Source organism: Pezoporus wallicus, unplaced genomic scaffold (assembly GCF_028554395.1).
Source record: "Pezoporus wallicus isolate ANWC-B61680 ecotype Strahan unplaced genomic scaffold, APGP_CSIRO_Pwel_v1 contig_8047, whole genome shotgun sequence".
NCBI lineage: Eukaryota > Metazoa > Chordata > Aves > Psittaciformes > Psittacidae > Pezoporus > Pezoporus wallicus.
In genome coordinates this window covers 4767665-4781858 of record NW_026639548.1, presented here as the reverse complement: position 1 = coordinate 4781858, position 14194 = coordinate 4767665, and the positions used below count along the sequence as shown (strand labels likewise).

At 45.1% G+C, this 14194-nt stretch overlaps 1 protein-coding gene across 3 annotated transcripts in view; it reads left to right on the top strand.

Annotated features, from left to right (window-relative positions):
- The window catches only part of TMEM132B (transmembrane protein 132B), a 233907-nt gene that overhangs the window by 34739 nt on the left and 184974 nt on the right, over positions 1-14194 (top strand). Inside the window, exon 1 of one of the 3 annotated variants that reach the window (XM_057414846.1) lies at positions 3774-3879. The exons of the other annotated variants lie outside the window; for them this stretch is intronic. The gene's annotated coding sequence lies outside the window, so the exon portion shown is untranslated. Of the gene's footprint in view, positions 1-3773; positions 3880-14194 lie in introns of those variants that run through there. 3 annotated transcript variants of the gene reach the window in all.

Genomic DNA, 14194 nt, shown 5'->3' with positions numbered 1-14194 from the left:
CTCAGCAAGGATTTAATTTAGCACCCTCTGGTCTAAAAAGCCACTGGACCCAGACCTGCCTCTGTGCAAATTCATGGTGGTAGTGTCGCAGAGGAGAGTTTTGCATCAGGATTTCTGAGAACACGGATAATACCAGGGATTATGGCCTCTCTCAGTGGGCAGCAATTAAGGGGTGTCAAGATCATTAATGCATAATTAATCTTAATCTTTCTACTGCTGTATATAGTTAACAAACTAATATGGAAGCAGGGATCCGTGAGCTCCTTTTGACACCTCTAATAATAGAGGCCAGCAGTGAACTTGTTCAATGACTACTTTGGTTTTTCTCGTTATGTTCTGAGCCCAAACAATTAAAAATGGCCTTAAAATTTACTCTCATTAGAAGTCCACTGAGACTGATGAAACTACAAAGGGAAATGCAGGGCTGGCTTTTAGGACTCTGGTCTGCAGTAGCTCTGCCTCTGAGTTGCTGATTGAAGTGCAAGATAGATATTTGAAATGGAGTAACAGAACTTTGAATGTTTGTGAGCAGTCCTGAGTTAGCAAATCACCAGGAAACTGGCTTAAAAAGAAGTGATTTCTTAGCAAATGAATTGTTAATTATTGAGCTCCTATGAATTCCTGTAATTTTAAAATCACGTTGGCAAGGGATCAAAAGAACATGTGGTGCCAGAGTGTTAGAGTATTTTTATTTATATCTGATTCACAATTGTCTCCATGGCAATGTGAGGGATGGAGGCAGAGCAAAGAAATGAGTTATCACATTATTAAATGACCCAGTGGAAAAAAAATTAAGACATGTTAAGGATTAATTTTACATTATAGAGCTGCCTAGCAAGCCATTATCATTACAGTTAAAGATTTGTTAGCATTTCTATTATAAACATGGTTTTGAAGTGTTTATTACTGTTTTAATTTGCATCAGCTGCAACTTTGCATACAGGTTCTCTGAAAAATGAATTCTAATTTTAAAATGCACCAAGCAGACCCATTTATTAATTTTGGAACGTTTCATTGCTCTGTGTCTTGTAGAGAGTGAGATTTCTCCACTCCAAGAACTAAATAATGGCTTTTTTGTCTTCATAAAAGGAAACCCCAGCCCCCTCAGTTGGAGAAGCAGCCTTTACTAGTATTTTTAGTGGGATTTGGTATGGAACTGTGTATGGTTTTTATAGAGGTGAGTACAGCCCAGCTCTTTGCAAACTGAGCTGTTTCTGCTCTGCTTTTGTCAGAAGTATTGTCAGTAAATGAATAGTAAAATAGAACAAATCACTGGCAAAAGTGAACGTCTCTTAGAGGACAGAGGGTTTGTTTGTTTTGTGGGGGCTGCTCCCCCCCAAGCAGAGGGGGACAGATGCTTTTCATTGCAGCACACAGTTTATGCAACACCCCCCCCCCCCAGCTCTCAGTGGATTATTGCATAATGCAGGATAGAATTTTCAAGCTTGGCTAGCTGTGATTAGGAAGCTAAATGGGGGAAAAAAGCAACGATTCTTGTTCTAAAGCAAAAGTATATTTGCGTCTCTCACCAACAAGGGTGCTGAGCAGGAAGAGGTGCTTTCTCAGCAAGGGCACTGCGAGTGAGAAGCCCCACATATGCTTCCACAGGGGAGATCACCCCATCAACTGCAATTTCAGATATTTTCAGGGTCTTGGAAGCTTCAGATGCCCCAGAAACTTGGCTGCAGCATCACAGTGCTGCAGGAGAGTGCTTTGGATGTGCATGCCAGGTAGAAGTTGCCTAGAGGAAAGGTAACAGCAGGGGTGGTACCAGTGTTAAAACAGAGGAGAAAGAGGAGTCTGGGCTTTATGGACCAGCCCATTTATCTTAAGATTCCCAGAAAATCTGTGAGGCTCTGCAGGGCTGGCTCTGGTCCATCCTGATCAATATTTTCATTCTCAATTTGGGTAATGGAATGGAGAATACGCTTCTTCCAATGACAGGTATATAAAGTCAGGAGGGACTGCAGATTCTTGGGGAGGAAGAACCACAGCCTCTTCTTAAAATAATCTGGACAGATTGAAAGGGTGATCTGGATAAAAGGATAAAAGGGACAAGTGATAGCTTGGGGCAGGAATTGCTGCAGATGGCAAATAGCAGGCTAGGCAACACTTCAGGAGAAGGCTCTGGGGTTACAGTATGCTGTCAGCAGGACAAAACTCAGCATGTCGTGTAATGATAAAAAGGCACTCTGCAGGGCTGTGTGCAGGGAAGGCACATGAAATGATGCTGCTGCTCCAGCAGCCCAGGGGAGGGCTCAGCAAGATACGGGACACAGCGTGACCACCGATGACCTGGCTGGGAGGGAGGGAAAGCGTTCCAATTGTATTTGATATCCCAGAGGAACTCAGGTAGGCTGGATGGCTTGGTGTGAGAAGACACTGGGAGGAGTGTTGCTCCTCATAGGAGATGCACTGTACAATCTGGGAATGGATGAGCGCTGAACCTTGCTTTGTGTTTCCTCCAGAAGCCATGGTGACCAGCAGGGGTGTTTGTGCAGGAGAAAGGATCAGCAATACAGAGTTCTTTTGCAGCTCACCCATTTGTTGCAGGTGTCTCTCTTCTGAGCACTGACCTACCTTGACTCTTCTTAGCTTTCCTCTTTAATTGTACAAGAAGTTCTCAAGAGGGGAACAGCACTGAGCAGGACAGAGCTAGCTGAATTCCCTCTACTTTACTTGATTAAGTCCAGTGCTGTTTTTGCATGCAGCTAGCTAGCTCTCTGCAGGTGATAGAATAACTAATCAGAGTAAAAACATCAAATGAAATGAAATATAGACTGTAAACACCATTGTAATTAGTAGCTTTATGGGACTCTGTCAGTGACTGATCATGGAGCAGATTTCTTGCTTTCCATCTTGAGAATATTTGGGATATTAGTCATGGCTGAATGCCTGCTTGTGTCTTCCTATCCAGGATTTAGGGTATTCTCACCCTGGTTCTCTGTGCACGCCCTGTCTATTATGAAGTATTGAAAGCTGTCCTTGGCCTCACACTGACCTCTGGCTTTGCCTTCCTGTGGGTCAAATGAGCTTGAAGAAGGTGGCCTGGGTTTGGTGCTGTCACCCCTCTTAAGTGATGGACTGGTTTGCTGTTTGAGGAGCCTTCTGATGGCTTTGTGTGGAGGTGCAGGTGAACACAGGAAAGCACAGCATCTGCAAGTGCTCTAGATGTGTAATGGGGCTGGATGAGCGTGTGGGGATTGCTCTCCCTGGGTGTTTAGGGCTGCCAGTGGGATTCCTGATGCAAATAGAGCAGCTTTTCTGTGCATACTCCAGTATAATGTATTGATGAGACATTGTCGTATCTTGGAGAAGGCTCCAGGGGGAACTTAGAGCAGCTTTTCAGTACCTAAAGGGGCTTTGGCCAAGGGCCTGTAGGGACAGGACAAGGGGAATGGCTTAACCTGCCACAGGGGAGACTGAGATGAGCTCTCGGGGAGAAGCTCTTCCCTGTGAGGGTGCTGAGGCGCTGGCACAGGGTGCCCAGGGAAGCTGTGGCTGCCCCATCCCTGGCAGTGTTCAAGGCGGGGCTCGGGTGAACGCGCCCCTGCAGGGACCGGGGCCGTTCCTCACACTTTTCCCTCGCTTGGGCAGGTTTTGCCCTTATTTGGATGTGTTTCTCGTAGGCGTCACAAGCCCTGCCCTGCCCTGCCCTGCCCTGTGGTGGAACCGGTTGGAACCGGCCGTATCCGGGTGGGGCAGCCCCGACGCCACCTCACAGCGGCGCCGGCAGCGCCCGGGCCTCGGTGCGCGGTTTAAGGGGCTGTATTTCGAGCACCGTTCTTTCCTCCTGCGCGTCTTTGGAGCCGGGTGAGCCCTGCTCTGTGCCTGGAGCCGGCAGCCTTCGTCTTGGAAGTTCATCAAGGGTGATTTTCGGTAATTTGCTTTCCATCCTGTTAAAAAACAAACAGCGTTTCTCGGCTGCAGAATTACCGCCTGTTATGTAAGCAGGAACTCTTTTATTTTTTTTCTAAATTTTAAAATACCCAAACACTTCACATTTACGTCTAGATAAATATATATATAGACAGAGAACAGGTGGCTGGGGCTACACTTTGGTAGCTAATGGCTCCAGAGCTGTTGCATGTCTGAGGGGGAAAGTGGGGTAGCAAAGCCAGTGATCATAATGAGTTACTCAAGTGAATTAATGTGTTGGTGCCTGGGTATTCCAGCCGGGTCAGCCCATGGCTGTGGGAGAAGGGCAGTGGGGGGGCTCCTGTGGGCTTTAAGGCCTCGCAGAAGGAGCTGGTGGGGCTGTGAGGTGCTGGAAGGGAACATGGTGTGGCTGATGGCTGGAAAAGTGGTAGAGCAGGGGCTGGGGTTTTTTAAAGCCTTTCAGTAAGATGGAGAGGAGGAATGATTTCCATGACAACAATTCAATTAGGGAGAGAAATGAAGGCTCTTGGAGAGGGAATGTGAAAGAAGGTGTCACTGCTGTGAACCTGGAGGGGGTTTGGGGGAGAGCAAGGGCCTGAGTACAATCAAAACATTAAAACACGAAAGCCTGATTATTGCTTGTGAATCAGCCGTTTCAAAAGGAAATAAATGATGGGAAGAGTGATGTGAAGCAAGCCCTTGGTGAGGAGATGGAAGGGATGGCAGGGGAGGGAGGGAGGAGGGCAAGCAGGGGAGGGGAACAGCAGGTATGGGATGTGGCCACACACCCTGCAGAGCAGCGCAGCTTTGCTCCACCACTGCAGTTCTTCCATATGTGTAAGGGGTCAGTGGACAAGGCAGGTCTGGGGTCCATCTCTGAGTGTTCAGGCTCCTTCTGTGTTACTTTGCACATAGGTGGTCTCTGTTTGCAGGCTTTCTCCTTGTGCCCTGAAGCCTTCTAGCTGTGTGTTTCCCATGCAGGTTCCAGCAGTCTGGGTATCCCTGCAAGCTGCTCCCCAAGTTAGCATCTAGCTATTTTCTGTTATCACTCTTCATTAGCTGATCTTTCTATATCCTTGAAGCCCAGCTCCTTTTAGTGCTAACTAGAAATGGCCTATCATCTCAAAATTACTTGGATCTTTAGTATGATTATTTCTGGGTTTAGACACTGTAATTTTGGGCATTACATGGACTGGGGTACTTGGTTCTGGCACTGACGCTATTGATCTTTAGAAGTTTGCTTGGCCATCAGAAGCCCATCCTGAAGCAATGATGATTAACAAAAAAAACCCCAAACCAAAATGTCAATCATGTGTTCATTGAGCTATTTGAATTCTATGCAGCAAGAGCAGGCTTGAAAGGGACTTGGATGTATTTTCCTGCTGTAAACCAAACAGGTTGTCAATTTGAAAGGTACTTGGTTATTGCTGATAAAAGACATGGCCAGTAAAAGGCAGGAAGATACACTGGGAACAAATAACCTAGTCTATAAACAGTTGGTGTTTGTTATATGTCTTTGTAATGCAGTGGTTTTGAAGACGAGCTTAGTGAAATTTCAACTTACCAGACAAAAAAGTAAATAAATGCTCCTTGGGGTGGGTGAGATAGTGCTCTGCAGGGTAATTACTCCCAGAGCGCAGTGGGAATGAGGGAGCATGAAGTGTTGGTCAGCTCAGAGCAGCCTTGAGCTGCCGGGAGGCTGTGTTTGATCCGGCTGGGTGCCTCCAGTGCAGTGCTGTGCTGTGCTGGTGGTGTCCAGACTCTCTCCAAAGCCACCTGATGTTGGGGGGACCTGCACCAGGACTGGAGCAGCAGCAGCTGGTTTGCCTGGGTCTGATGGGGTATAGGGCATAGGCAGAGCCTCCTTCACAGTGGCGTACTCGTGGCCACATGGCTGCAACTGTGTGATGTGATGGACAGTGCGTGATCCCAGGCAGCACTAATGCAGAAGCATAAATCCCCCTTGCTTTTGGTAAGCCCAGACATCAGCACTGCTTATAATTAGCATTGCTGCCCCCACATGCCTTTTCAGGATCTGGCTTTCAGCAGCTGTTAACTCTGCTGGTCATTAATTGTTTGGGCTGGAACAATCCATGGGCAGAGATTGGCACTGAATTATGGAACTTCTCTCCCTGCCTTTACCATGGATTTTCTGTGCAGCATCAAGGAAACAGAGGCAGCCCATGCTACCTTGGTGATCCATGGCTGCCTTTCCTTGTTCTCTGGGATCCTACCTCGGCATTGCTGATTTGCTGGATTGCTGAGAGACCCCCTCCCCCCCCCCCCCCCCCCCCCGGAACTGAAGAGCAGAACACCTGTGATTTGAGTAGTAAAGAAATGAGCTTGAGGCACTCCAAGTCAAATGCCTGGGATAGTGGATGAGGTTTTAGGCATTTTGCCTTGCTCCACCTGTGGAGCTGAGCAGAAGGATCACTCAGAGCTATGTAGAGAAGACCCAGTAAGGTTAGCTGAGCTCTGGGATACAGTGTGGTGAAAGAAAGGCAATGAAGAAATCAGCTGCCTTATGCTCAGGGCAGTCCAAGCAACATGCAGGAAACAAGTCACTGACAGGTGGGGAGCGAGTGAAGCATTGGCTTGGAGCTCCCTGAGCAAGCACCCACTTCGCCTCACCCTGAGCAAGGTCGGTGGAAAAAGTCTGACTGCATATTTTTTTATATATATGTATATATATATATAGAGAGAGAGACTGTATCATAATGCGAAACTAAGCAGCTGTGAAGCATTTGGCCTTGTCCTTCTGTTAGAGCTCTGACAACCCCTGGTGCTCTCATCTCTAGTGTTTCGTACAAGGAGGCATTGGGGGTGACTGATGAAGTAGTTGGGCCAATATATCCTCCTACTTTTTTTTCAGGAGATGATGGTGCTTCTCTTTTATGACCTCACTGGGTATTAGTCACCATCCATCTCACTTGCTCCCACACTGCTGCTGTTCTGAGTCTAGTCCAAGGTCAGAAAGTCCCAATAACCCTGGCAACAGTGGAAGGCAGAAGGACAAAATGCACCCTCACATTCCCAACTTACAGCTTAGTCATGTTTTTTTCAAAGTGGCATTGTTAAAAAGTGGATATGATTTTAAAACATGCACAATACTGAAGCCCCGGTTTAATTGCTGGTTACAGATGCTGCTTTGATCCAAGCAGAACTTCTGAGCCAAGCTGAAGTTCTTACAGAGAAGAGTTTGTGAAATTCTGAAGAGGAGGAAATCAGCATTAAAATAGCATTTGTAGAGAATCTTAAGCAAAATGTGCACTTTTCAGTAAAGGCCTTTGCATCATAAATTAGCAACATCTGTCCTCCTATTCTATATGTTATTTCCTCTCCAAATCCCCTCTAGAATCAGAAGTATTCTTGGATACATTGAACCGTGGTTGAAGATGCTTCATAAAATATGCATAAGCACTTGTCACTTGGATATTGCTTCTTAGTACTTGCCACTGTATTTTCACAAATTAACCCTCCAAACATGACTGTTGCCTGTGGTGAATATGGGTTGTGTTTCTAAGGGGCTTGTTGCCTGCTGTGGGTGGCAAAAAGCTGTTGAATTGGTCCTTCCTTTGTGGACTGTTTTTCAGAGAGCCCTAACATGTGCCATCATTCTGAGAACCTGCTCAGGCTTGTTCCCTTTGCTGGGGTGCAGGCGGAGAGCCCCAAAAAGCCTGGTAGCAAGGAACAGATTTGACTTGCATCTGCATTAGTGTCAGGTCCTTGGAGCTACAGCTGAAGAGAGTCCAGAGCCAAAACTCAGTTTTCTGCAGTCTGCTGGAAGGGCAAGGGCACTTCTCTGTTATTGTGCATCAGAAAGAATAAGAAGGGGAGGAATTTGGTGCAGAGCTTGTCAGGTTGTAGAAATTGGGTTAAAAACATCCCTCAAACCTCTTTAAGGGGAAGATGGGGGGAAGGATAGATTTTGTGTAACTGTGTATTTGACTTTTGCATTTAATAATACTTTAGCAGCAAATTTTAATTGTTGTAATAGTCTCAAAACTTTGCCTCTGTAATTAAGTGTACATGTATTTCCAGTCATGAGTGAACAGGCCAGTACCAGGACCCAGGAAATAACTGTTGTAGATGCGTGTTCAGTTCTGAAAAGTCGTTGCTGTCTTTGTACAGCGTATTGTGGTGACTGCTGAAGAGCTGAGCAATTCAGAGCATGGTTTACAGATAAGCTGTGAGAAAACCAGATTTTAGAGGGATGACAAAAGGTAGGATAACCTGTCATCTTCCCCACCACTGAGACACTGCTGATGCCTCAGAGGGCAGATTAACTCTCACGGTTGGTTCAGGTGCAGACTGTGCTTGACTGCTCAGAGGGAAATAAGGGCTGGGAGGGTGCAGGAGGGGTTGCCTCGTCTGTGCCTCTGTCCCAGTGAAAGCTCAGCTCTACCTCTGTAATTCCTTGCAGATAGCCTTTCCTTCTGGAGTGCCAGTGCTGAAGAGCATCTAGTGCTCCCAGGCAATCTGTTCCAGTGTTTCACTGTTCAGCAGATAATACTGAAGAATAAAGTCCAGTCCTGGAAAGCCCCTAAGTGTGAATGAAAACATTTAAAAATCAATACTGTGCTTTACAAGGAGAAAATGGGTGTGCAGTGACACTAGAGACAGATACCAGGCAGATTTAATGCCTGATCCGGAAGTCCTTACTCAAGCAGAAGTTTCATTTTATTCCTAAATACTTTTATTTCTGCTTTACTAACTTAATGGCCCCATGCACCCATTAGTGGCATATGTGTAGCTTTGGGAGCACTGAGGCCAGCTTTGGGATGGACTTGTTGGCATTTGGGCTGTTGTGTTACGAAACCACCAGCCAGTGTGAGTTTACTCACCACCCTGCTGTAACTGAGATGGAAGCTATCATTGTCTCAGGGGCAAGCAGGACAGGGACTGCCCATCCTCAGCCCCTGCAGAGGTAGGGTCTTGGTGACTACTGAGTCCATGTGTTTCCGCATAATCTCATGTGTGGCCAGGCTTTGCTTGTGTTTGTTTTGCAGGTGGAAATAGCTTCGAGGCTTCTTTGTGCTTCCCTGATCCTTTAGCTCCGCTGTACTAGGCAGGTGTGATCAGGAATTACATGGCAGGAGGGAGAAGCCAGCACTGAGCTTCATGGAAAAGCCAGGCTTTGCTTTTTGGAACATGCATCGCAATTCCTGTAACGCGAAGGCAGAAAACCTTAAGTGTGTAATCACTGAAAGGTCAGCTGGCTTCATGCACATTAGTAACATGCATAAAAATTTAATGAGTCTTACTAATTGGTTTGTTGTGGTGGAATTTTATTAATGACACACCATCGATATTTAGTTAATGCTAAAAACTTAAGTGCAATGAAAGCTGCTCTTCACACATGCCTGCTTCTCTTTGATAAAATTACAAGATTTGAAGCTGGTGAGGGCTGCACTGTTGGAGACAGCACAGGCGCAGTCCCAGAGCTGGGGATTACACAGGTCTGTGGTAGGACATGAATTCAGCCTTCACTGCCTCTGTTCCTCACTGCTGCTCCATTGCCTGAGCACCCTGATGCTTGCCCTGATAGCAGTACTGTCAAAGCCCAGACTTCCTGGGACTTAATCTCCTGCTGTTGTGGGTTACCTTTATATTCAGAATGTGAAGATTGGCTTGTTTGCTTTACAGGTTTTGTAAAGCTTCTTGCTTTTGGAAAATTAACCAGTTTGGGTCTGTGTTGCAAGCTGTATATGCTGGAAACGTTGTGATTAAATGTTCAGGAAAGAGTAAGATAAGGATGTTCATCAGTTAAAATTGTATTTTTCCTTTTTACTCCCACACTTAGAAGAAGAAACAGATATTTTTGTTTTTATTACAGTCTATCCAATTAACTGCATGAATAAGTATCCTGCATTTCTGAAAACTAATATTCCTGAAGAAAACTACAGAAATGTTCTGTTTAAAATATGATGATGTCTTGCGAATCCTGCACTGTTGTTCAAACAATAGGTCTCTAAGACCCTAATGTTAGGGAAACAAGGTGAGCTCTAGGGCTGTACAGGTTTAAATAAATTGGTTGAAGCAAAACCTACTTGCAGTCAATGTCAGGGGTTCAGTTAAGCACTTTCACCTCTCCTGGTGTGAAGAGGCAAAACCCAATAAATTCAGACATGAGCCAAGAAGAAGAATGTTACCTTTTCTGGGTTATCATCTCTTCCTTCGTGGATACCTCCAGTATCTATGGACGTGTGCTGGGGAGCTCCCTGGAGTGTGCACCTTACATTCTTGGATGGAGTTGTTTTAAATGTGATCCTTTTCCAACTGTGCTGTAGAGCATCCCTCAGTGTGTGTTTGACAGCCCAGTGTCCTTGGAGCTTGGGGTGAAGGAAAACACAGGATCTCTCTATTTGCAACCTTGTGCCCATGTCAGATGTGGTTATGTATGATACGCTCAATTTTTTTGAGGAAAGATGTGCCAGGCACATAGTGGAGCATTGGGGAGCCTGTATCTGTATTAATCCTTTATACTGATATTTTTCTTCTCCATAGCTACTTGAAACTTGTTGAGAATTCCTCTGGTTGCAGACTTTGGGAACCCTTGATGGATGCCTAGCAGACAGGTGCATTTTTCCTTGCTGGGTTTCAGAAACACTTCTGCAGCATCCTTGTTTTTCAGAGCAGGATTACAAGCAGTCAAAGTGCCACATTATGATAGGTGATCACTGCTGAGGTTAAACTGGAGTTTTGTTGTGGGCTTGCATTAGCAGCTTTGATTGACAAGTTCCCCCTCTTGAGCTAGTTCACCCTTCATCTTCAAGTTTCTGTCTTGCCCAGCCTTGAACTGAAGGGTAGGAGGGTGACATCAAAAGGGAGGTTCATTTATAGTCTGGTGCCTGTAAATATTTGTCTCTGAGTTTCATCTAAAATTCAGTGGAGATGGTGAGGTTCAAAGGGTGTGTTTGGAAGGTAAGGGCTAGGATTTTTGCTTTTTATGAAGTCTATATTTTCCTACTCTTTGTTTGCTTTTTTGAAGCTTGCCAGCAGGCTTTTGTAAGAATTCTTGAAAGTAGTGGCTCCCATAAGGGACTCTTGGCAAATCTGGGGATCTGGTGATGGAATTTTCCATGTCAGGCAATGAAGGATCTGAACCCCAGTGCACAGAACAGTGAGTGATTTCTTCTGTTTGCAGAAATTAGAATTGTCTTAGAAAAAAAATCTTAGAAATGTGCTATATGAGTAAGAGTGGCAGAGCATTCGTTGAAGATGCCAGGAAGAAATCTAGAATAGGCTGCCCTTGGAAGGCAGTGCTTCCCGTTGATTAATTAAACATCCCACCTTGGTGATCCAAATGTACTTGGTATGTATGAGATGTTGGGTGAGTAAAGATGGCAAAATAAGGGTTGGGTTTTTTTTTTGCCAACAAGATTTGCAGTGCAGGATGCATCCGGGGCTGTTATTCCATGTACAGCATTTGTATGTTGAGGCAGAACTGCGTAATCCTCTTTCCTATACTCTCAGAACAGGACAACTGAGTCATTCAACTCCTTACCCTGAGCTGAAATGCAGAGATGAGAAAGTGGTTGGTGAGGGTCCCTGCATGTCCTCAGTGGCATGTTCTACAATGGGACTGTAGAAATGGGGTCTTGGTGTGGATTTCCCTCTCGGGTGTGTTTGGTGATCTTTCTTCTTCTCTTTGTGTCTTTTCTCTTTGGTGATGATTAAGTCTTTGTGTCTTATCTCTTTGGTGATGCATCTGACTGGCAGAGCAGTGGTATGGATCAGGCAGTGGTTGTGCTTCAAGGTTGGGTCCCTGTGTACTTCTCTTGTCCCATGCCAGGTTTCTCACTTTGGCCAAGACTTTTGCTTGTGCCTCAAGTGGGAACCAGGGGAGAGGCTCAGACTTCTTGCCATGAGGTCAAAGTCTACCAGGATAAGGGTGGTAAAGTTTGCAGAGGACGATCTCCACCCAACTTGCCTGATGTTTGTCATCAGTCAGATGTTGATTTTTATGTTCAGGCCAGCAGATAAATATGCTACCTGAGAAGTTACCTAATATTAGCCAGATCAAGGCACTGTGCAGGAGAGAAACCAAGAATAATTAATCTTGGAGTGCCTGGGACCAGCAGCTGTTCTCCCAGAGCAGGAGGAGAAGCAGAGGTAGAAAAGGAGGTGAGGATGATCCCGGGTAAACTGGTGCAAATGTTACTCAAGACTGGTGGCATCTAAGGAGCTTTAGCCCTCAGGGAGGATTCTGTGAAGGTGGGACCTCTGAGGCAGGGAAGCTTTTCTCCATACCTGGCTATGGTAGATTAAGGGTGGGACATCTTCATCCAAGAGATAATGGAAAGGCTTCAAGTATGGCTTTTAGCTTTTTGAACCAGTGATCGATGGTTTCTATTTTTAGATGTATATTTAATGGAAATAGCAGGTTTTCAATCTTTGTACAGTCAAGTTTCATTTCTACTCCTGCCACTTCCTCTTTGCTCACTGCTGTTCCTGTCAGTCTCTCCTGGACTGTTGCCTCCTGCTTTTCCTCGGTCTGTGTTCGCTGTCTAGTTCTGTCTCTTTTTTCCCTGTGCTGATTCACAAGCCTGTCAGCCTTAAAGAGTGTATGATCTTGGGCTCTGTGTTATGCCTCTCCTGCTATTGCCATGCTCCCCCTAGGAAAGCATCCTGCTGCAGCTGGGTGCTGTGGCCTCAGTCTTCATCCATGGAGCTGTAAAAGGAGTGGGCCCTTTCCTTGGCATCCAAATCAAGCCCACTCCAATTAGCAGAAGTGGGAAGCATCTGCGTTTTCTTTAATGTCAGTGTGGCTGCAGGTATTCAGGACCTGTTGAGAGATGGAAACTTGTGAAAGTATTAGATTGAATTTATTGGGGTTTTTAAGTACTGGCATTTTAAATTTCTTGCCTTTCTGCTGTGTGCTTGTCAGTAGAAATAAATATAGCTGGGAAGTTGGATGAGACCAGTTTCCCACCAAGCTTGGGGGTGTCTGGCTTTCTGTATCCCAGCCTCCCGGCATGGTCCATGGCTCTTATTAAAGACTTGTTAATTCTGAGAGCCAATCTTGAATGAAATCCTAGACTAATATTTGACTGCATCCCTTTAAAGATTCAGCATCTAGTGTTGTGTTAGATTCCTGGCACTTGCTTCTGAGATATAAATTTGAAATGCTGATTTTACAAATGAGCTCTGATCCAAAGTGCTCATCCTGTAGGTGAAAGTTTGAGCTCATAAATTTATTAACTCTCAGACCATTATCAAAATCAATATTTGTTCACGTTTTTTTTTGCGTATTTATCTTAACAGTGGCTCCAGATTTACATTTCTGATCCGTTGTGGGTGTTGTCTGTATTTTAAGTCTGCATGCTACAACCAAGTTCCTATCCTAGCTTCAAAGGAAAATATAGGACCAATTTTAATGACAATGTACAATTGTACCGACATGTCCCAAAGCCTGGGGAAACCTATTCATTAAAAATTAATGGAGTAGGAAGTCCTGGCATAAAGTAAAGCCTTGAGTGAAATTCCATGGCTTCATGGACTGTTAATTCTTTATTAGGTTTTCCTAAGGCTGAGATAAAAGGCATTTTATCTTTTTTAAGGTTTGCATTAACATGTCATTGAGTTTTATAGATACATTGATCTTCGTTTGGCTAATCGAGAAAGGGGAATAGAAATGTGTTATATGCTAGAGCAAAGAAAACTCGCAACACTTCAGGTTTTCTTGTTATTTTTAGTTAAGTTTTCTTCAGATACAGAATTGTGGCCAATGGCCAGAGTTGTGACATTCAGCTCACTGTATTTTATTGACTATCCTGCCTAAGTTTATTTCCCTTTTCTTGATCTTTTTTAATTGCCTTTACTTTGTAGCTGCTTTGGCAGTGAGGTTGGTGTGTCTTCACTGGAAGCTAGCAAGGTTTGGCAGTATTTCTTAGAAATACTGTCCGTGTCTGTGATGGGTTCTTGGCTACCTGAGTGTTTTTATAACATGTATTCCAGCATGAGATAGGGCAATGAAGTATGTCTTTCGATTCAGAGAAAGGACCTGAGTCTGACTGGTTCCAATAGTTTCTTTCCCGCCCATGAACAAAGGTTAAGTGTTGGGTCTGCAAATTTCCAGGAGAAGGCACATGCCATAGGACCTGGGTGGGACTATGCACCTGGAGCGTCTGGGAAGATAAAAACAGTTCTTACTCCCTTACCCTAGCTGTGAAATCTTGGCTTGGTTGAAGTTGGAGGGACTTTGTTAAGCCAGGGATTGATCTCTGCTCTTTTGGTCAGCCCGTTAGTGCCTTGTGCTGCTTGGGAGTCTGTGGCTTACTGCTGGGGGCTTTTTATGGTGCCCATCTTCAGG